At 45.3% G+C, this 24,009-nt stretch overlaps 1 protein-coding gene across 2 annotated transcripts in view; it reads left to right on the forward strand.

The window, feature by feature from the left end:
• LMCD1 (LIM and cysteine rich domains 1) overlaps nucleotides 1-24,009 on the forward strand; it is an 89,210-nt gene that overhangs the window by 9,588 nt on the left and 55,613 nt on the right. Inside the window, exon 1 of one of the 2 annotated variants that reach the window (XM_053296806.1) lies at nucleotides 18,185-18,203. The exons of the other annotated variant lie outside the window; for it this stretch is intronic. The gene's annotated coding sequence lies outside the window, so the exon portion shown is untranslated. Of the gene's footprint in view, nucleotides 1-18,184; nucleotides 18,204-24,009 lie in introns of those variants that run through there. 2 annotated transcript variants of the gene reach the window in all.

Raw genomic sequence — 24,009 nt, forward strand, 5'->3', positions numbered from 1 at the left:
AAGAAATTTCAGCACCATAGTTGGATTATGAGGTGCATGCATACTGCAATGTGCTAACATTCCAAGTTCTGTCTGTCACCTGAATTGGGACAGAATGCTATAATGACAGACAAAATGAAAATAATCTTTAGCCAAACCACAATTTAGAACAGAAGTGTCATTGCCTAATGAAAATAAAGACCTTGAAGTTTCTCTGAATAGCACAAAAATGCAAACACATGCCTAGGCCAAGCATCATTTCAATGTATGGCTGCTTATTTTCCTGGGTTGTAAGAAGAGGGTTTTATTTTGGGTGGGTGGGGGCCATGAGGCTGAACTACTGTCAGTTGGAGTTAGGTTTGGCAATGTCACACAGCCAGTTTGAGCAAGTTTATGAACAGTCTGGAATCCATTACAGCTTGTTGCAGGGTCTTGAAATTCGATTGTTCACTCGCTGTTGGGCTTAATTATTGTTGATGCCTTAAGCAACATATCCTGAGTAAAAGAGAAGCAGTGGGTAGAGGAATAATCTCTTTGCTGGAATAATTTTACTTTTAAATGTGAAATGGAGAACCTTGAGTCAAAATGAAAAGAAGTTGATGGGTTTTGCTTTTTAACAATACTGGAAACATTTGGCATGGACACAGATGTAACCCAAGAACGTATAGCCCACTCACATTGATCTGAAACAATAAGGCTCTACACACGATCCGCGTGTAGAGCCAAAAGGGGGTCTGTGAGGAGAGTGGGTTTGACACGCACTCCCTGGGCAGCCGGATCGGCTGCCCAGATAATTACCACCTCAGACTCGGAGCTGGTTGGGACAGCAAGGTTTGGGGGCCTCCCGCCCCCCGGGAGTTCCATAAAGCACAGCGTGAATAGTAGTGGCTTGATGTAGTCTCCCAGTCAAGAGGCTACTCATGAGTTGCTGTGGCACAGAGCTGCACCACAGTGACACATAACATTTTAACCTGGTTTTCAGGCACTCTTGCATCCAAAACCCGGGTTAAGTGGTGGGCTTCTCAAGCGGGCTTGTTAGTGAGCCACCATTGGAAGCCATGTAGCTCTTGTTCCTGCACATGAGCAGCAGGAATTGGGCTGGGCTCCCTTAGCCCGGTTCCTGCTGCTCATGAGAATAGCCTCGATAGTTTCTTTAAGAGAAGGAAACGAGCTTGTTAGACAAGCTTGTGCTCCAAGCCCAAGCCTCACAATGGCACTGGAAATGTTCTCTGTACCCATACAATCACCAAGATGTCCCCGACCACCAAAAACGTCTATATACTATGAATAAGTTTGTACACTGAGAATACATCAGCTCATTATACACTTGATCTGGCAGTGTGATTTGTTTTTAATATCCACATACTGCTTTTCATCAATATTTAGAGAGAGATGAATAAGATGGTCCCCTGTTAACTCCAGCATTGTAGATATAAGGATGCAAATATTTAAGATTGGCTGAGACATTCTCCACAAATGCAACAAAAATGGTAAGACAGATACACTACTTAGATGGTAAACTCATCCTGTCCAGAGTTAGAAAGAAATTGGAGGTCTGGGGTGGAAATGCTGGATCAAATAAAATGCATGGGAGCTCATAGAAGATTTGTGTTCCCTAGAGAAAAATATTTAGGGAAGCAAAAGCTCCACAAAAATAATGGAGATGATAGATTGACATCTCCATTGTCATACAGCGAGTGAGGAATCCAGTTATCCATGTGGCTTTTCAGGTAAGACAGAATGAAGGCATGTGGTAGGGGGACAGGACGTTGGTGGCAGACTCTGCCTCTGACTTGCGTGCATTCATTTGAAGACCTAGAGGGGCAGGGGGAAGAGGGAGTGTGTGTACACTTATATGGTCCTCTCTGTGCAGTTGGGAACCCTGCTTTTTTTTAACGGTTCTTGATATGGAGAGGTATGTGATATATACAGGCTTTCTTCTGACTTTCAAATGTGCACAGGTTAGATGGAGTCTGGCACTGCACTTCCACCTTCCCTTGCTCTTGAACATCTGAAAAGCTGCTTCTGTATACCAATAGGAAGCAGGAGCATAGCAAGGCTGCAGGGGGCCCTGGAACAAGATATGAAGATGCCACACACCTTTGCCCCATTCCTCCTGCCTTCTCCAGGAAGCTGCAGGGGAGGGAGTAGCTCTACCCGTTGAGATGCTTCACCCCAACTCCACACTACCTGCTCTCCATTTGAGCCATTGTGGTCTGAAGATTATGCCAGCTGTGCTGAACCAGCAAGAACGGGGGCCACCTGTCCTCACTGGCCATGGGGCAGCTCTGCTCTTCAAGCTGGTGCAACAGCTGGAGAGTGCAGCCAGCACAAGTTGGGACCAAGTATCTGGTGGAGGAGGTGGCAGGTGATCCCTGGACACTTGTGCCCAGGTTGCCAGAACCTAAGGGGTATACTCGTAGGTCAAATGGGCCATAACCCAAAGTTTGGCTTTAAAAAAGCCAAACCTGCCAACCTGTTTCTGTGGTGGTTATGCCCCAATATGGAGCTGATGATATCTATAACATCCTTCCATAGGATGCCTATTTGAATTTAGAGAAACATGGCCCAGTGCTCACCATTTGGTGTTGGAGATAATTGGAGTTGACTTGACTTTCATTAGATAACTTAATCCCTCACTGAGAGAGACCTGGGCAAACAAGTGTTCAACTCAAAAGTATTTTGAGTAGACGAAAAATAGGTTTCAGCCACCAAATAGTGAGCTTTGTCTCTGATCTGCTGCTGCTGCCCTCTCCATTCCATCCTATGATCCCAAATTTAACCCAATTATAGGTTATCCCGACAGGAGCTTTTAATAACCTTTCCAATATGGTCCCTCCATCACTTTTACTACATGTGGAAAGGAAAAGAGAACTCAAGCTATGACCTTGTTTAAAAGTGTCACATAGAGGGCAGGGGAAGACTAACAAAAGCAGCCCCTTCTGAGCTTTTTTAGCCAGCAGCCTTGAACGAATGAAGCAGAGTAATAGCCAAGCAGAAACCAGAGAGCTCAAATCTACCATCCAATCCCTATGGACTTGCTCCTGGCCCTTCTAGCTATTAAGCTTTGACCTGACTCTGATGGAAACAGGATCAGGTTCGAATACAACGGCTACCCACCCTTTTAGCAACAAGAGGATTTTTCCTTGTCCACTGAACACCTGCAGTGTTTGATATATGATAGACTATAGACACCTAGTGGACATGTGCTAAGGACACAGGACTGAGAACTATGGCTGGTCGCATGCCAACACTGGTCTGCACAAAGTGTAACACATATAAAGCAAGAAAGCCTTATTTTATTTTTATACCACCCCAAACTCATGTCTCCAGTTTTCAACACACATTAGACAAATAACAGATCAAAACTACAATTCAAGTTAAAAAGCTTGGGTGAATAAATGCTTCTTGAGTCTTTTTTTTTTTTAACTGTCCAAGATGGGGTGTCTTGTATTTCACCAGGGAGCACAGTCCAAAGTTTTGGGGTGGCAACAGAGAAGGGCAAACCCTGAGTAGCCATCTGATGAGCCAGTGGCAACTGCAGATGGACCTGGGTGGCGGGGGGCTCATAGTGAAGATGTTCTCTTAAATACTGCCATCTGGGAGCAAACTTGAGCAGAAAAAAGGCTGAGGAGATGAAGTACAGTACTTAATTTTCCCCTTAATTGTTGCTTCCCTGCTCTCAAATGCATGTTTGTGGCTGTTTCCTTCCTCTGGCCACTTTACTGCTCAAAACCAATCTCCCCTCAAAAAGCAGACGACACTCAGTTTTTACATGTCACACCTCTTTACAGACCTCTTCAAACAATGGGTATTCAGATGTGCAGTGGACAAGCAACAATCCTGTTAGGTAGCCTTTGTTGCTGCAAGAACTCGGAGGGCAATTCTCTTGAAGTTTTGGGTAAATGTCACATTTGTTAGGGAAAGTGTTGTGGCAGGAGCCAGTGATAGCAGTCAGCGGCCCTGAGCATTGAGAGCAAGAATTCAAACTTGTGGCTGAAATGAGGTATAGCCAAAGGCACTTCAAGATATTTGGTTTCTTTATGGAATCTCTCTGGCATGGGCAATTCATGGAATACCAAACGATGGACATCTCCACCCTCTATTTTAAGTCTTACTTATTTACTTTTTAATATAAGTTTTTTATTTAAAAGAGTGAATAAAAATTGAAAGTATCTTAATTCTCAGCTTGAACAAAAGGTCTATGGTTGATGGACACACACACAATATAACTCTCTAAAGGGTTATAAATCTTGTTGGGGGTGGGTGGAGAAGTTGGCACCTGTACTCATGGTGGGGCTTATATTCTGAAGCTTGCTTCACTGAGTTAAGAAGGCTGGTGGAAAAACCCTGATCACAGGTGACATTTCAAATGTATTTCTGATCTAACTTCTCCTTTAGACGTTCAGGTGATAGCTTAACTTTCTCTCCAGCCTACCCGCTTCCCTGCTCCAAGCCCTGAGTAGAAAGCACTGTAGGGCATCCATCAGCTAAACTTCATTCTTGCCTCTGCATCACCTGTGCTACCCATACAATTTTGAACTATGTTCTGAGAAGCTGTAGGGAGGCCAAGCAGCGGCAATGTTGTTCATACAATTTGTCCATTTCCTCATGCCCAGATGAGATTTCTTGTGCTCTCCTCCCAGAAATAATGACCTATATGATATCTAGCACAGTCTAATAGAGATCCCCCTTGATGATATTGTAGGGATGTGTACAAACTGCACCTTTTTATTTTATCTCTGTTCAGTTTGGCCTTTCATTAAGCTTTCATTACATAAAATATTAGTTTAGACACTTAATTGGATTTAATTATATCTAATTAAAAGCCAGAATCTATATGCCGGTAGTATAGAATATTTATGAGCAACAATAACATACTAAAATGGCAGAGACATCAGCAGTTCTGTAGAAGCATAAACTCACCCTACCCTCCAGAGTACAAATGCTGTAAAGATGCAGGCAGGCAACCATCCATGCTTTCTGCATCTGACACTAGATCTTCTTGTCTAGCAGTGTGAGAGCTGGCGTTTATACACATGAAATGCAGACGGTGAAGACAAAGTTCATGCAAAAGAGTGAACTTGCAAAAAAGTCCAGGTAATATATAAATTATATGACTCTGCATGACAAGTCATCTAGACTTGTCTAGAAGAAAATACTTGGAAGCTGGTGTGTGTACATTTGGCAATATATGAATTATATACTGTGTACTAGAAGTCATCTACCTAAAGAGGAAAAAGCTTTAGAAGTCCTCTTTGAAGAAGATTTATTCCATGTTTTCCAAGTTCTTCAACATGGTTTTATTCACTTTGAAGATACTACCTGCTTCTATAAGAAACTATTTATTTATTTAATATAATTTTTATACCACCCAAAACTTACGTCTCTGGGCAATTTACAACAAAATAAAAGCAGAAAGTAAAACATTAGTTAACAAAGTTTAAAACACAACAATTTAAAAAATTTCTAACAATATTTTAAAACAGCATTTGAGATCTATACTTGAGCACTTGATAAAGTTTCTCGAAACAGTTATTCACTGGGTGTTATAATGATATACATATCTATATATTTAATTGTCTTGGGACATTCGTGCCCAGGATTTGGCAGCGGAACTCTCACGACACACTGCGAGAGTTCCGAAGTGAGGAGGAATGAGGAGGAGAGGGGGAAGAAAGTGCCGGCGGTGGCTGGCCGGTGGGCGGAGGAGGGGGGAGAGAAAAGCAGCAGTGGGCACCAGGCAGGGGAGAGAAAGGCGGTGGGTGGGGTGAGAGAGGTGGCGGGAGGGCGGGGGGGGGGAGAGAAAAGCCATGGTGGCAGGTGGATGGGAGGGAGAAAAAACAGTGGCGGCGGGGCCCTTCTTGGCTGCCTGCCACAGCTCTGTGTATGGGGAGGAACGAGAGGGGAGGAGGGCTGGAGAGTGCCCTCTTCCTATCTTATAGTGTTTTATTAGGTTAGACATTATTTGTCTTGCATCTTATATATGATTATTATATCTTTTAATAAATGAATATACTATCCAATCCACAGACTCCGGGCAGTGTACAAAGCAATAAAAGCATCCGAGACAAAAAACTCTTAAAGGACAAATGCCTGCCAGAAAAGAAATTTCTTCAATAAGACTGAAAGGGAGGAGGCAGACCGAATCTGGGGGAGGGGGAGATTCCTGAGTAGGGGGCAGCAACAGAGAAAGACCTTCCACGAGCCCTAGTACTATGGACCTCTCTGAGACCAGGGACTGTAAGAAGGGCAACCTGAGAAGATCTCACAGGGTAGACAGGACTGGCCGGCAGAGGCAGTCCTGAAAGTAAACAGGCACTAAGCCCTGAAGGGATTTAAAAGTGAGAACCAGCACTTTGAATTGGACTCAAAAGCAGATACAGTAAGTAACCAGTGCAGCAACCACAAAAAAAGTGTCACACTATTATATCTTCTAATGCCCATAAACAGGTGGGCCACCACATTCTGGATCAACTGAAGCTTCCAGGTCATCTTCAAAGGCAACCCCAGGTAGAGCACATTAGTCATCCAAATGAGAGATGATGAGGGCATGAGTTACCGTTGCCAGGGTTAGATAGGGCCGCAACTGGTGGACAAGCCAAAGCTGGACAAAGGCACCTCTGGCCATAGCTTCCACCTGCTGCTTGAGCAGGAGCCGTGAGTCCAAGAGAACCCCCAAGTTGCAGACCACCTCCTTTGGGGCACTGCAACCCCATCCAGAGAGACTCAAACTCAGCAGTTGGCCAGGTCGAGAAGTAAGCAAAAGCAACTCAGTCTTGGTGGGATTAAGTCTGAGCTTGTTTTGGCCCATCCAGATCCTAACTGCTTTCTGATACTGAGCAAGCACAGAAAGAGCCTCTCCAGAGTGGCCGGATTATTCATGATTAAGTACAGTTTTTCCTATTATACTTCATTTCTTGTGTGTGTTGTTGGATCTGTTTGTTGTGATTAATATTGGTGGTTCCAGATCACAGTACCCTGATTGTGTGGTGGCTGTACATATGCTCATTTAAATTGGGCCCCATGGATATCTTGCCAAAATTCATTTTAGGCCACTTCAGACCCTCTGCACTATTGAATTTGCAACAGATTTGATGCTGGTGAAATACCATTAGGGACAGATCTACTCCTCCCTATTCGTTGAAATACAACACTGTTTTGAAAAGGAGCATTGAAGATTTTCATTCATTTTCTGGGACAAAGACCCTACAGTAATCTCTCACCAATTGTGGTTTTGAGTATCCACGACTGGAAAATTGTGGCAGGTCTTGCCAACTGCAACCAGAGTATCTGCGGTTTAGCAAGATTTTTTGGCAAATTTTGGGTGGGTTTTTTGCTATGGGGGGGTCAGGGGTGGTTTTCAGGGGTTCCCCTTCACTCCTTTTACTGACCTGTAGTGAATCTGAGGGATTTTTTCTTTTAAAAAATTACTGTATTTTGCTGTCCTTCCATGACCATGATTCCCCTTGATTTCAGTGGCTTGCCAACTATTAAGTTTTCCCAGATTTGAACCATCACGGTTGGCAAGGGATGACTGTATTTGCTCACATTTTTTTCTAAGGTCTGTAGAAGCAGGGACCTGTTTGCCTAGAATTCTAAGGTGTCATGTACACTGATGGTGTGATGAAATCACTGGATTTAGAGATGGGCATTGTGGAGGAGGAGGGTAAATTGGCTTCTCTTTATCCTCTTTACAAGTAACATACTAAGAACAGAAACAGAGATACTTGGGTTAAAAAAAAACCCTTACTAAATAACTCTACCACTGAATATCTTAGTCTGGACACCATGGTTAAGCTTTTGGCACCATGACTACCTGTTTACTGGGTATTGCCACAGCACAACATGCAGTGTCATTTTCTTGCAAAAGATCCTAGGACGTGTAGTTCCAGATCAGTTTCCAATAGGGGAAAAGTTGCTCTGCCAGAACCAGGAGTGCCTGCAGGTAGGCAATTCCAAGGGTAATGGATTCAGACATGTTAACACTTTCAAGCAACTGTAGCCGTAAGCAAATCTTCAAAAAGATGTTGCATATGCCCACTGGCAGGAGACCATTTCCTCCTATAAGACCATATTTATTTTTTACAAAACCCTTAAATATTATAATATCAAACAAGCAAAATACATCAATAACAGAACTGGAATTACGCTGAAAAATTCTGATCCAGCTACTGATATTTTGCATGGTCTGGGGGAAGGAGAGTCATAGCGAAAGTGGCCTGCAATGTCCTCTACCACCGCCTTCTCCTGGCTCCAAGGTAAAATTCCTAGTGGCTTGGCACAGAGAGAAGGGGAAGTGGTAGGAGAGAGAGAGAGACACTTCCAAGCATTTAACAAGCAACTACATTGATTGATCAGATCTTGAGGTTTTGTGCACATGTTTGAGTGTTTTGGATTGATATGTGTTTCAAACAGAGTGAGCAGAGGGATGACTGTGCATCCCTAGCAATGGATTAAATTGTAAATAACTTGGAAATTTGGATGAAATATTGGCTCTGCCTTCCTGAGGGAGCCAAAACGCATGTTGCAGAAATTGGATTGACCTTTTGTTCTGTTGCTGCCCAGTATCCTAAGCCTTGTTATGGCATAAGCCCTATTAACACATTGAGGCTATTCTCATGTTGGAGGGAAACTGCCGAGCAAGGCACCCCAGGAAGGCACTGTGAACTTGTGTGGTGCCTTCCTGGGCTCTGGGGCTGGACGCAGGAGCGCCCAACAGAAGCCACCACTCAAAAATGCCCTAGAGCTGACTCTCTTGTGATTTAACTGGGGGAGAACGACTAAGCCACAGGCAAGTTCTTGGTACTATAATTGATACCTGCTCTAATGATGAGATGGAAGTCCATCTTCTTCTTCATCTTCTTCGTCTTCTTCTTCGTCTTCGTTTTCTTATGTTGTGGAAAAATTGAATAAAAAATTATTGTGGGCGGGGGAGAAGCCACCACTCATCTGGGCAGCCGATCCGGACACCCAGGAACAAGCAACTGCTTGTGTGCAGTTAGAGCAGGCTAAGCCCACTCTCCCCACAGAACCCCTTAAGCCTTTACACACTGATTGTGTGTAGAGCCTCAATATGTCCAACACTTTTACAACAAGTAAAAGCATTGCTAGCAAAAGCTCTTGGGTGCGGCCGACCCCGTCTGGCAGCCTGTCCATCTTTTTATACTCTGCAGTCATGTCAACAACTTTCACACCTGTCCATTGTATACAAGCTAAAGCGTTACTTTCAACCCCAAAGGTTCAGATTTGCTTCCAAGTGCTATATTTCCCACTTTCCGCTTCTCAAGACATCTGGCTTGTGGCCTTGGCCTGGTTCCCCTCCCCGTTGAGACATAGAGGCTATTCCCACAATCAGGCTAGGGGAGCCTAGCCTGATTTCACCTGACCGTGAGAACCACCAGCCTCGCAGGTGAGCCCAGTGGTCTCCAAGCGGCAAACCTGCTAAAGTAGCCCTCCTCTAAGCCCAGGTTAGCAGAGCAAGCGCTCCGCTAACCCGGGCTCCACAATCGTGAGTTGCTGTGGTGTGGCTCCACACTGTGGCAACTCACAAGTAGACCCTCAACTGGGAAGCTTAAAAGCAGCCCCCGGCTTGAGGGTCTCTCCAGCATGCACTGTGTGCTTGTGCAGGGCATACTGGAGCTTCCGGGGACCGTGATGGAGCCAGCTGTTGTGTGGGTGGCTGCAGCGGCTGCCCAGGCAGGGCTTGCTGCTCGTCTGCGGCTTATCCGGCTCTCCCCTCACACCCTCTGGAGGCAGGTCTCATTGATTGTGAGACCCACCTCATACACTCAAGCAATGTCATCATAAAATATCCTCAAGGCGAGGGGTGTGTGTGTGTGTGTCTACCAGCCACCACAAGTGCCATTGATAAGGTGCGTATAGCTAGTGCTGTGCAAACCAACCGTGCTTTTTCGCTGTTAAAACAAGTTGCAAACAATATTCCAACAAGGTGAACATTTTGGAATATAAAGAACTGAATGTGTACTATGTTTGGAATATGTTTTGTGTTTGGATAAATTATTGCACCAAGCAGATCATTGCCTATATCATACTACTATCTTGAGTTCAGACTTTAAAAAAGGGGAAAAAACCCCACCAAGCTCACATCTAGTTAGTGGGAGGGGAATTCTTGCTACTCTATTTTTAAAGCCTGTCTTTCTTTTTCTTATCATGAATTCACACATTGTTGCTGGGGAAAGGAATCCTGCCAAGTATTGGAAGGGCATGATATTTGCAGAGACTCTTGCACTGTTATATCTTTGTCACACTGGAAGGAGACTAAAATTTGGCAGCTACCCTTGGAATAGTTTTCTTTAGATATTGGTGCCTCTGTTTGTGTGCATGTGTCTGAACAGCCAATTAAATAACAAACAACTTTTAACAGCACATCCCCCTTGCCTTCTAGAACTGTTGCGTCAAACTAGGGCTTCCAAATCACCCAGGTGTCACTATGCTCTAAGTTAATGTACAAATCTTTAATGTTTTCTCACTCATTAGTGCAGTATTTTGTTCAGCTTGTATCTCTGGTGTCTGGTCAGTGTTTGCCAAAGTGTCATAGAAATACAGTTGCATGCTCGTTTATCTAATCAAGAAATTGTTGCTGAAGGTAGCTAATTACTAAAGGATTGTAATTGGAGGTAATTTCATCTGGATATCTGATTTTAGGACTTCCCAGCTTCAAACAAGAAATCCCCTTCATTTATATTGCTAGAACATGTTAACATTAACTTGAAGGCCTGCTGTTGAGAAGAAAGAGGGGTGACTTTGCAGAAGTGTGTCCGAGCCAAGGCTACCAGCAAGTCACAGATGTGTGAGTTGGAGAAGAGGAGACCATGTTTGTGGTCTGTGAATGAGGAAGCATCACGTTTACATGGAAGCAAAGCTGTGTTTGCACAGACTGTTCACTGGGCTAGCTACCAAAAGGAAGATAGTAAATTTATAGCCTTTATATGTTTAGCTTCTCTGCTACACAAATCTGTCAGCAAGATGGCATCAGAATGGCGTGCCAAAATTCAGCGTATACACTGCTTTCTGGTTACTTTTTACCAGAAGATATATTGCATAACTAAAAACTTGAATCAACCAAACATGGATGGAGAGAGTTTGCAATGTAGCTGGCATTAAAGTGGTTGCTTGCACCATGAAATGATATTTGGGGGCAGGAGTACAACTTCATAGATGGTGGTATGCATCTAATTACACTTTATGAAGCAGCACACTTTGTAAACAATAACAACTTGGCTAATCCTGTTTCTGCATGTGCGCTCTCTCTACTCATGCCTTCTTTCAAAGACTAATAGTGTGTGTTTTCATCCCCTGCTCCATGCAACCTAACCTTCCTCCTCAGACATGTGCTTGTGTAGGCAAACATAATCTGTGAACCAGGCAACTATAGTAGTAATTTCCCCAGTTGCTGTACTTGGTTCTTCAGAGGCTGACCAGTTCCCCCAAGCTATGCCATTCCAGCATTCAATCTAGCTACTTACTTCCCCCCTTCCACATTGAGTGTCACACCAAGGCTTCACCCACTTTATTATGTTTGCATAGGATATTAATGTTACACTAGCATGAAGCCAGCATTAGTGAGTGAAGCCTTCAAAGTAGGAAAGTTTGTAGACTTCAAATGCTCTTGGTTACACTTACATTCCTGCCACTTCATGACTTAAAAAGTAATCCCTCATAAGGAGTGTGTGTGTTAGATTCAGTACACCTGTCTATGCCTGCAAAGAGGTTGGTCCCAGTAGGCTTTTATGGAGGCTTCACAATCCTTTTGAAGAGGAACATCCAGACATCTGTAGACCTAGGCATACACAATACAAGGCAGGGAGCAAACTATCTGATAGAGTTTGCGTACAATTTAGCATAAACTTTTCCATACAGTAAGTGCTACTATTTCTTTAAAATCTATACAAGAAGTGTCTAGATCTGTTGGGATTAAATTTACAGTTTTGTAATTAAACTGCCAGTTTGCAATACCTGAGGTATACTATAAAAGTCTGGCGTGTTTTGTTAAACTGTAAGAAAGGGCTGCCCTGTCAAGGTTATCATGCTCCACTTCTTTCTTTCTTTTTTTAAGGTAGGGAGTTGAATCATCTCCTTTATACACAGGGACATCGAGAGCTTGATTGTTTTAGGTAGGGTATAGAATGTTAAATCTGGATCTGGATAGATTTCTATCACCCTATTGGAGCTGAATTTAAATCTTGTAAAAATTAAATCTGAATCATTAAAATGCTGAAACTTTAGATTTAGATGGCCAGAATCCGAAATTTGAATGGCAGCTTTCACCCAGATCCAACTGGTTAGATTAATGCAGCTAGTATAAAAAGTACTAAATTTTACCTTGTGTCTTAATGTAAAAATTTTACTGCTAGTAGCAGCCGGCTGTTGCATACTGTAAACTATATTGCAAAATCTTTGCATATCAAATTAGGAAGCTGAATATTTGATATCCAGGGAGCATCTGTCAAATACTTACCAAACCAAAGAATCTAAGTTACAGAAGAGAAAACCACCAGATTCATTTGAGCTGTGGTATCCTGTGTTTCTGGAAATACAATATTTAAAATCTCTATTGTTAGTTACAAACGACCAAAATCTAAGTTCTATAGCAGCCCAAGTTGCATCAACTTAAATATACAAAGCTAAATGGAAACATGTAAATCGTGTTCAATGATTTAATTATAACAGAAAAGTAATGAAAGTAAGCATCCGATTGTTTTGTGGCTTTTAAGCATTCCATTCCTAAGGCATTAATCAGTTAACTAAAAAACTGTTACTGAATCAGTTCAATATTGAATCTATTTCTCAACCATCTGGCAAACTCTTGTGCTTCCCCCTTTCAGTGTGCGGGGGGGTAGCCCCCCCTTCCAAAAATAAATGGTGCATTGCAAATTACTGTAAACTCTGTGCTGGTTTCTGCAAGGGTCTTTGCTGTGCTGGTTTCTGCAAGGGTCCTCCCTTATACCCTCAAACTAAGGGTTGTGCCCTTCATCATGTATATTTCTCTGGAAAACTCATGGTGCTTATATCAGCTTTTGTTTTAAACTGTCCAAGTGTGTTCAGGAGGATCTTCAACTTCTGTGGAAAAAGAGGAATATGTCTCATTCCTCTCACTCTCACTTAAATGATTCTCGCGACACTTTCAGCTGTTCTTTCAATATCCCCACAGCCCTGGCCAGCATAGGAACATGCAGGAGTGAATGAGATTATTATATGTCGAAACTATTTGAACCTCAAATATTTGCCTTGGTTTTGTTCCTAGCAGTGGGTGAACTGGTTCTTGGTTATTCTATCCAGACTGTTTTGCCATGCTTTTCACCTTAGACTCAAAGTAAACTTTAGAACAGTATGCTCTGTGCATTCATTTAGACACCAGTTCAAACAAGGATAAAAACTGTAGACAAGGCTCTCCTGTTGCTAGTATAAAGGCAGCAGACACCGCCATTACAAGCATGCCCTGTCTTGCATGGGATTAAGATCAAGTCTGGCAACTTCCCCTCCACCCCCACCCCCCAACACCGCCAGTTTGACAAATATCTTTGAATCCTCATCACTCAACTCATCACTGTGTTTTATGAATGTAGCTGATCTACTTTCCCCCTCCTCAAACTGATTCACTAAAGCATGCTAATGAATGCAAAATCTAATCTGATATGGCTTTTAAAATTAGGATGCTGCTCTTTAGATATACGTTCTGCATAAATACTGAAGCTATTCACACGACCAAGCGAAAGTGCAGTAATGCGGTCCAGCCCGCTTTTGCGTGGTCATGAGAATCACCGGGGTCATGGGTGAGCCCCGTGGTTCTCTGGTAGCTAGCCCGCCTAAACCCCTACCCCTAAACGAGGTTAACAGAGCAAGCATTCTGTTAACCTCGTCCTTTGGATCATGTTTCAGCTGTGGCTGCCCTGCTGACACACTCGGGGAGGGGGAGGGGACCTCGCGTGGTGCCTTCCTGGGGCTCCAGGGCCCTGATGCCATGCAGCAGTGCTCCCCTTCCGCAAACCCCCAGAGCTCCCCGATGGAGCTGTGGCCAATTCGGCCGCCCAGAAATGAGCAACTGCTTGTGTGTGGGGAGAGTGGGCTAAACCTGCTCTCCCCACCAAACCCTGTCTGGCACTTCACATGGATCGTGTGCAACACCTCACTGTCTAGCTTTTCAGCAGACAGACCCCTCTATCCCTTCCTCTTCCTTCTAACAAACCTGTCCACAGTGTCCAGCTGAGCCTGAAAGCAGGACTCTAAGGTTGTTCACACAACCTCACTCATCTGGTCCTGGGGAGAGCTGGGGTGAAGGCAGGAGCCATCCCCCCTTCCCCACATAACTCAAGCTGCTCTTGAGCTTGCTAGCATCTCACACCCACAGAAGCAGTGTGTGGCGGCTCCAGAAGTGGAATGAAATCAGGCTGCAGCCTCCCGCATCCCACAATGCACTGTGCAATAAGTGTGGTGCTGGTGCACTGGGGGATTTCCCCACAAGCCAGGCAGTCTAGGCACCCGACTCTGTGCCTGCTCGGGCTGCCTGCAGCCCAAATAAACACATGCACAGGGACCTGGGTAGAATGGCACACTTGCACCTCTTTTGCCCGGGGGGAAACCTTGGGCTACCCGAGATGCCAGCATTGGGATCGGCCTCAATCCCAGTGCTTCACGCGAGCAGCCCTACCCAGATGCTTGTGAACAGCCCCTGTTTATCTACTGTACCCCAGGGCAATTTTTGTAGTACAAAGATGATCCTTGCTTCAGATGTCTGCAAAGACTTTGGGGTTTTTTCCCTAATGGGAAAAGATCCAAATCAGATGCTGAATGGATTGTGAAACCGGTTTTTGATGGCAATATGCTAACCATTCTATTGTAATTGCAATAAACCACTGAATACCCACCTCATTTTGTCCCACTGTGAACTGCTCAACTTTCACTTGTTTGCCAGGTAAAATGGTCATATTAGCAATCTCTCTTCCCTTTAACTTGGGAAATTGTACCTGCTGCTGGGTGGGGCTCCCCCTTACTAGTGGGCATGGGTGGGTTGGCAGTGCAGGTGTGTGGCTGCTGACTAGCCAGTTACATCTTGCTTGGGAGCTACCATGAACATAGAACAGTCCTAGCCACGTCACCCACTCTGTGCTGATCCAGCCTCTAACTTCCTGCACTGCCATCTATCTCTTGGAGTCTCTTCCTATGGGACATAGGAAGCTGCTTTATTCCGCGTCAGACCATTGGTCCATTTAGCTCAGCCCTGAGGCGAGCCTCATGATCAGTGAGACTTGCCGGAAGGGGGTTTGCGGGGAGAGTGGGCAGAAGGCAGCCCTGAGCGGCCAGATCGGCTTCTTACACGACTACTGGCTCTGTCATGGAGCTGGCGGAGACTGTGTGGATCAGGGGCCATGCACCCCCCAGAAGTTCCACAGTGCCCCCCACAAGCACGTGGGGCATTCTGGAGAGACACTTGAGCCCAGAAGGCTGCTTGCAGCCTCCCAGTTGGGGGCTTACTCATGTGTCGCCACGTGTTGCAGCAACACATGAGCAAAAAGATGAGGTTAACCTCGTCTTAGGGGAGGGGTATTTATGACGGTTAGCTGCCGGGAGCTGCACGGGTCCCGTTGCAGCACATGATTGCCCAAAAGTGGGCTCCCTTAGCCTGCTTTTGAGTGATCATGAGAATCGCCTCACTGTCTGCCCTGACAGGCAGCAGCTTTCCAGGGTTCAGGAAGGGTCTCTCCCAGCCGCACCAGGAGATGTCGGAGATTGAATATGGGACCTTCTGCATGCAAAGTGATGCTCTACCACAGAGACAGCCCCAAGCCTTGTTGCTTTATATAGTGGCAACCAAATATGGACTACTAGCTCATCTCACCAACCACAACTGCTTAATTAAAAACTAAAAACTGCTCTCTAAGTTGCCCAAGTGGCAAGAGCACATGCATAGAGCTTCTTGGCATGAGCAGTGAGAAGGGCTAGATGGTGGGCTGTGGAGAAGGCTGGTTAAATGTACCTTCCATGCAGATGAGCAGTTCTTCCTTGGGCAGGTGGATCCCCTGCCCAGATGAGCGCTGGCTTCTGCCGGTAGTTCCGAAAGTCAGGGTGCTGGGGCATGTTGCCTCATGTTGCCCCACCCTGGAACTCTAATAATGCACTGTGCGAGTGAGCAGTGCATTATGGGGATCCCCCCTCCTCTCCTAGAGTTTGTCGGCTGCAGCTGCAAGCAGCCACGGCTGACACATGGAGCCGGGTCTCACGATCCGTGAGACCTGGTTTCTTCGGGTGAGCAGGGAGAGCGGGCTAAGCCCACTCTCCCCACTCACGAGTGGAGAGTGAGCCCTGGGTGGCCAGATTGGCCACCCACATGATTTCCGGCTCCGAGATGGAGCCAGCAGGGGCTGGGGAGCTCGGGGGCTGCGCAGCGAGTGCGCAGGGCATACTGGGGAGACCCCCAAGCCGGGACATGGCTTTTCGCCTCCCGGCCGGGGGTCTACTCATGAGTAGGTGCAGCGCGAAGGTGCTCCACGGCTACTCACGATTGTAAAAAGCAGGTTTGCAGAGTGCTCGCTCCGCAAACCTGCTTTTCACCAGGGGTTCCAGAGCAGGTTATCCACTCTAGAATCACCGGGCTCGCAGCCAAGCCCGGAGGTTCCGACGATTAACAAAAATCGGGCTAGGCTCGTGAGAATAGCCCCATGATCAGATAAATGGTTAGGAGAGTGCTCACTCTCCTAACCCCATTTAGAAGAATGGCTCCACAAGTGAGTTTGCCTCTAGGATCAGGTGTGATCCTGGTGGTTCACACGTGCATGCAAAACCAGGCTGGGCTCCCTTCACCCAGGCTTGCACGTGTGTGTGAATAGCCTTATTGAATGTGAATGTTTGAACTCCCAGCAATCAAGGTTTTTAAAACTTTGCCTCACTCACTCACAGACCAAACCATGAAAGAAACATGCCATTTTACAGGTAGGTTCCAGACCTTGCTACAATGAGAGAATATGGTCATTTCGTGGTACGGCAGGAATGCTTGCAAGCTGCAAGCCCTCTTACTAGTATTTGTATATATTGAAATTTCTTCATCTTTGACACCAACAAATATCTATTTCTTCCAGCCTTTGGAAATTGATGGTGATTTGAAATTTTCTGTATCTCGGGCACTCTGTCATGATTGATGTTTAACCTGTTTATTGAATATGTTCATTTTAGACCCATGGTTTATTTTATTTATTTAGGCTGGTGATGGTTTTGCTTTTATGACATTTGTTGGTTTTACTGTGCCAGACACCTTGAATCCCTGTGGGGGGGAAAGCCTTGGTGGAAATCTCTATAAATATTGATCAGATTAGTTTTGGTCGGAGCTCTAACATTAAACACAGCTGAATTTATGGGTGCTGTTAAGCATGGAATTGGGGGCCCAGGTCCGTGTGCCTACTCTCCTAAAGGGCCCCATAATGTTTTCCAAGGGGAAATAGAGCCACCTTTATATTTCCAGGCCTAGACTTCTGAAATTTGGAACAGATGTAGGACTGGTTATCAGGACTCTGTGTATTGATTTAGAAGAGGATTAGTTAAAAAATAATTTTTAATTTCTGTATTTAAAAAAAAAAACTTCAAAAAAAGTCCTATAAGTGCCTTGTTTTCTGGCAGAATATTACAAAAATTTCTGGAACTGAAGTTCCTCCTTGGACCATCATTCCAGTCCCATGCATAGGCAAAACTGGGGGGGGCAGCCAGGCCACATGCCCTAGGCACCACTGGGGGGTGCCAGTGCCATGCTGCCTCCCACCCTCTCACTAATTTGAGGATGTTTTTTAAAAAAAGAAGAGAAAACCATGTTTTTAACCTGTAGCCCCTTCAGGGGGCTTCCTAAGGGCTGCCGGGGGTCTGCAAACATTCCCCCTCCCCCCACCAGCCTCTAAGATCACTGCCGCAACCTGTCTCGGGCTAATTTTCAGGCATGTTTGGGCCTACAAAGATCAGTGCGGTGGCCGTTTTGGAGATCACCACACATGCTCAGAAGGCCTCTGCAAGGCCTGGCAAGGCATAGGACCTTGCAGGGACCATTTGAACATTTGAAAAAAATTAAAAGGCTGTTGAAAACAAAAATGGCCACCACACATGCTCAAATGGCCTCTTCAAGACCCAAGTCTAGATTTTTCCCTGATCTAGGGAGTCAGAAGAATGCAAAGTTGTTGGCAAGGGACCCGAGCATTTAAAAAACAGATATAAATGGCACAAAAGTAAGTGGACAGAACATCCCTTAAAAAGACAATGTTGGTTTAATACCTTGTAAGCTGGCAAAACTGAAGGCTGGGGGTGGAGAAGCACTGAATAAAATAGAAATATTCACTCTCATGCTGTTTAATCTTCTATACAGAGCTCTAGCTTTATCTGCATATTGTCAACCAATCTGATTAAAAGGTTTGTGGGATTTCAAACTTGGAAAGTGCCTGCCTTTAACCCTTATGGTGCTTTAAAAAAAACACCAAACAAACTGAATATCACACTGGGGCTATTCTCACAATAAGCCAAAATTGGGCTAGGAGAGCCTAGCCCAATTTTGGCTGATCATGTAAACCACCGGGCTTGCAGGCAAGCCTGGTGGCTTACAAGCGGCTAGCCTGCTTGTTTAGCCCTCCTCAAAGCCTGGGTTTGCGGAGCGCTCCACAAACCCCGGCTTTCCAATCGTGAGTAGCCGTGGCACAGCTCCATGCCACGTATACTCACGAGGAGACCCCCAGAGAGGAGGCAAAAAGCCACCTCCCAGCTCTGGGGGTCTCCCCATTATGCCCTGCGTGCTTGCGCAGGGCATACTGAAGCTTCCGGGGGCCGCACAGCCCCTGAGCTCCCCAGCCCCCGCCAGCTCCATCACGGAGCTGGCAATCGTGTGGACAGCTGATCCGGCCACCCAGGGCTCCCTCCCTGCTCGTGTGTGGGGAAAGCGGGCTTAGCCCGCTCTCACCGCTCACGCTACCAGACCGGGTCTCACTGATTGTGAGACCTGGCTCACTGTTTTGCTGTTCTGTGGCTAGCTGCAAATTCCACCTTCTTTTTGATCAGGCTGCTGGATTCAAGCCTATTGTAACATGCTGGATAATTTCAGATTGTTTGAGGCCCCTAGGATTTCCCATTGCAACCATCTCCCTTTAAGGCAAAAGCTGTTTGGACAGGAAAAAACCCATCCCTGAATTTCTTGGAGGCAACAATCTGTAGTGAGGTGTGCTGAGGTGGCAGAGCATTTGCTAAAGAGAGCTTTCACTGCTTAGCTCTGTGGAGCCATGCCCAGCACATGGATGTGCTGCATTTCCTTGGGAAGGCCAGTGGCACATATGTGCCACATGCATGGTTGTATGTGTGTGTGTATGCATGTGTGTGTTGCTTACAACCTTTTTCTCCTGAAAGTGTCCGAACTTGTATTTTTGAGCTGATATTATGGTAAAGTTATCCGAAAGATGGGTGTCCGATGTTTGGACAGGGGCGCAATTCCAGTGCTTGCCCTAGGTGCTATTTTCCCTAGATACACCTCTGGTCCATGTGAAGGATTCTGCCCTTCACTTTCATTTAAAAAGTGCAACATTCCCTTCCTTTTTGCCCAGCCCTTTACATTTCCAGAATTGCTGGGCTTAGAATTCTGAAATTGGACACACATGTAGCCCAAGATGGCAGGATTCTGAATTTTAATTTCAAGGAAATTGGTCAATCTTGTGACTTTTAAAAAACCAAAACGATTTCCCCCTACTGCAGTAAAGCTGCCAGAAAGTGTTCTCTCTATACACAGAGTACTTCACACCTAGAGAAAGTAGAACTGTTACTTCTGAATAAATTATCCCCACCGCACGTTACTTCTTTTACATTATCCCCACCGCACGTTAAGGTCATCTGGGGAGGTCCGTCTCCAGTTACTACCAGTTCATTTGGTGGCGACTCAGAGGTGGGCCTTCTCTGTAGCTGCTCCTGGGCCCTTAAAACCCATTTGTTTGGCCTGGCCTTTCAGGGTTTTTAATTAGTTTTAATTGTTTAATTGTTTTTTAAGATGTTTTAAAATTGGTGTTTATATTTGTATTTCTGTTTTAATTGTTTTTAATGATTTCTGGTTTTAAACTGTAAACTGCCCTGAGCCAGCTCGGAAGGGCGGTATAAAAATCGAATGAATGAATGAATAAATAATAACATTTTTGAAACAAATGCAGTATGCTCAAGTTGATTTGTGATCCAAAAGGTCTGCATGAGAACTGTGGAGCAAGGGGCACATGTTGCTCCCCAGTTAGTATGTGAATGGTCAGGAAGCTGTGTGAATATAATATTTACATAAGTACACACGCTTATTAGGTCCAGCGTCCAAAATGGCCTAGCTGCACATGTGTTTCCTTTTCCCCCTTTGCTTAATGGCGACTTAACTGGAGATACCCTCTTCTTACTACTGATGTCTGGCCTTTATTGACATGCAATCCTATATTAACTTGAAACTCTGCTAACAACTATGAAGTAAAACATAATCATCTGTACAAAATGCAATGAAGAATTTGACTTGCCAAGAATAACTGGAGATGCACAACAATAATAAATATGGCATCTGGTGGCCTTTTATTCTCAAGGGGTTAGAATGATTGTCTGAAATAGTTTGCAGCTGAAGTTAGCTTGCCAGTTCGTGCATAGTCTGCTATACTTGAAACTCGGAGCTGCAGCTGCACTGGTACTTGCCAGATACAATATTTCTGGCCTATATGAGAAGGTTGTGATGTGGTGACGTGTATATATAAGGGGGCGAGATCCAGCCAGCTCTCTTGTGAAATTGAACAGCAAGGAGCACAACTATACCTTTTCCCCCTCTTGGGGGAAAAGATAGTAAATGGATATTTTAGGAATGCAAGACTTAAGATGCTCTGAGTTAAGAGAAGTGGCAGTTAAACAGGCTATTTCCACAATCCGGCGAAATCAGGCTAGGGAAGCCTAGCCCGATTTCGCCTGACCGTGAGAACCACCAGGATTGCATGCAAGCCTGGTTGCCTCCAAGCGGTTAACCTACTTAAGTAACCCTCCCCTAAGCCCAGGTTAGCAGAGCGGCTCCGTGCTGTGGCAACTCATGAGTAGACCCCCAACCAGGAGGCTTAAAAGCAGCCTCCCGGCTCGGAGATCTCTCCAGCATGCCCTGCGCATTCGTGCAGCCCCCGATCCCCCCAGCCAGCTCTGTAACGGAGCCAGCAGTTGGAGCAGACTGACTGCTCATCTGTGGGGAGAGCAGCCCGCAAACCCCATCCTGGCTCTTCTCACTGATTGTGAGAAAAGCCTCAAGGTGTTGGTAAATCACTCCCATGTTTCAACTTCACAACACTTGCTGTGGGAGGAGGAGTAGGGATGTGCAGAACCAATTCTATTCAAACCGGGTTTGAATTGAACCAGCCTGATTTGACCAGTTCAGTCTCAAACCAAACTGGACCAGAAAAAGGGGATCCTAGTCTGAGTTTGAGCTGAACTGGCCCCATTTCTAATGAACTGGTTCAGTGGATTGAGGGGGCATGCTTGTAAAGGGGAATCCAGTGAGCATTCCCCTTTACAAGCAGGGTGGGTGGGTCCTGCCTGCCTTTAAAATGACTCTAGGGGTGGTGAAAGGGCACCTGTACATGATGTGATAGCATCATGGCTCCTCCAAATTATCTGGACCAGGCCCGGCACTCCCATGCATGGAGGCCAGAAGTGGGCCATGCTGGAGCACCAGTCCTGGTCTGGACAATTTGGAGGAGCTGTGCTGTGTACAAGTGCTCTCAAACCTCCCCATGAGGGTCTTAAAAAAAAAAAGTAGGCAAGATTCCCCTTCTTTGCTTGTAAAGAGGAATTCTCACCAGGATCCCCTCTACAAGCAAGCCCCTCAAACTGCCAAACCAGTTCAGCCAAGTTTGACACTCAGGCCGAACTGCGGGGGGCGGTTTGACACTAACTGGCTTGCAGGCCAGTTTAAGTTCGGCTTGAACTTTAACCAATTCGCTGAAATCTGTTCCATAGGAACATGCACACCCCTAGAGGGGAGGCTGCACTAAATGGCTGCTGGTGCCTGAACTAGAGGATGAGAAGAAGGCAATGACAGTGGTGACTCGGGTTCATATTTTTGGAAGGGCGGTATAGGAATCAAATAAATAAATATTGTCATGGAGACTGGCAGTCTTCGCAGCTTAGGAAGCTGTCATACTTTGAGGGAGCTGGAGAGTTTTCAATGGCATTGGATTAATAGGATCCCAGGAACCACCATAGGGATTTAAGGTGTGATAGAAATCTCTACTGAATGTAGAGCCATGACTCTAAATAAATAAATAAAAATCCCCTTTCAGAAAATGTTTCCCCAGACTTCTCTCCTGTTGTCAGTTGGTGCCCACAAATGGCCACTACATAGAATTCTCTCTTCAGTGATGCCCCATGTTCTTATTTGTATTGCCTTAATGTAAGCCTGCACCCTCCAAGCTTGTCAGTGATGTAGAAATACAACAAAACCCAGATGGGTTTGTAGAATAGTTAACAATGAAGTTTTAAAAAAATCTTGAGGAAATTGGCTTGATAAATTAGAAAAAGCAAAAAGCAGAAGTAGGGCCACACCTCTGATGGGTGTTTGGTGCTAGGAATGCCAAGTAGTAGGCAATCTTTTGAGTTCTCCAGAATTCTCCCTCAGACTCCATGTTAAGGGAGACCAGGGATGGTGGGCGGGGGGGGGGGAGAAATTTGGGCATAATCATGGGGCTTTTCTATCAAAGTTGTCTTGTCTTCCTCTCTCCCTATTTTGGTTTTATTTAACATGTAATCTGAAGAGTCCTGGAGAACTCCAAAAGCTTGCTCACTGCTTGGTGATCCTTTAGTTGATCTTAGTACTGGAATGAAATGTTTTGCTTGTGATGCAGTCTGTGGAGCTTGCGAGCCATCATTTGCATGAGTTATGTACCTTGGGGTTTCTAGCAGTCAGCAAGATTAGCGATTGTATCTGGCAGTGCCTTAAAGCCATTCATCAATGCCGGAATACTCAGTTGGATTTAGACATACAAGATCATGACTAGTAACAAGTTTTTTAAACCATTTCAAGCCAACTGTTTAATACTGGAGAATGTAGCAGTTCATTCAGACCTCCACAAGGGTGGAGTAACTTTCTCTGAGGGGTCCTTCTTGGCTCCAGTCAGTAGATGTGTGTAGCAGTGGGAGGTACCATAGTTCAGGCCATTCAGTGGAAATGCCTGTAACTTGGTCCATTCGGTGACTTGATGTTGTTGTTGTTTTTAGAAAGCAACTCTTCATTCTGCAGGGACCTCTATTGTTCTCGCATGCTTCTGAAACTGCCCGCCAATTCTGGATTTGCTGTACTAGCAACTAAGTACTAGGACTGAAAGTACTAACAGCTGTACCACAATACAACATTACACACCGAGTTGTTAACACCCAGGGATCCAAAGCTTTGCCAAGAGATATCTTAAATCTGGCAGGCATCTTAGGCAGGCATCTTAAATCTGGTCATATTCTCTTGAAAGCTGTTCTCACAAAAGATACTGAACTTGGAGGATTGAGTGAGGTTGCATTTCCTGCATGTGCAAATGGAATGAGGATTACTTGACTACCATATGCATTGGATTTTAAAAGGGTTTCTTTAGCACTCTATAGCACATGATCAGCTGCAAAAGGCACTCGATTGCAAGACTTGTTTGAGAGGGGTAGTTGTTTCAAGCCATACTCTGCATGTGGATAACCCTTGATACCTTAATCTCCCATTGAACTCAATGAAGCTATTCTCACAAGTAGTGAAAAACAGGCTAGGGAAGCCCAGCCCAGTTTTCACTGCGCGTGAGAACCACTGGGAGCCATACGGCTCCTGGCAGCAATGCAGCCCCGAGCCCTGTAAAGTAGCCCACTGCTTAACCCGGGTTTGGGCCATGAGCATGCCCAAAAACCGGGATAACTGATGGGGGGGGCTCCCAGTAATTCACTGCACACTCATGAGGTGCATTATTAGGGCTCTGGGGGATGGAGCGTGGCACAACAGAGCTTCCCTGCGCCCAACCCTAGAGCTGCTGAGTG

Source organism: Hemicordylus capensis, chromosome 2 (assembly GCF_027244095.1).
Source record: "Hemicordylus capensis ecotype Gifberg chromosome 2, rHemCap1.1.pri, whole genome shotgun sequence".
Taxonomy (NCBI): Eukaryota; Metazoa; Chordata; class Lepidosauria; order Squamata; family Cordylidae; genus Hemicordylus; species Hemicordylus capensis.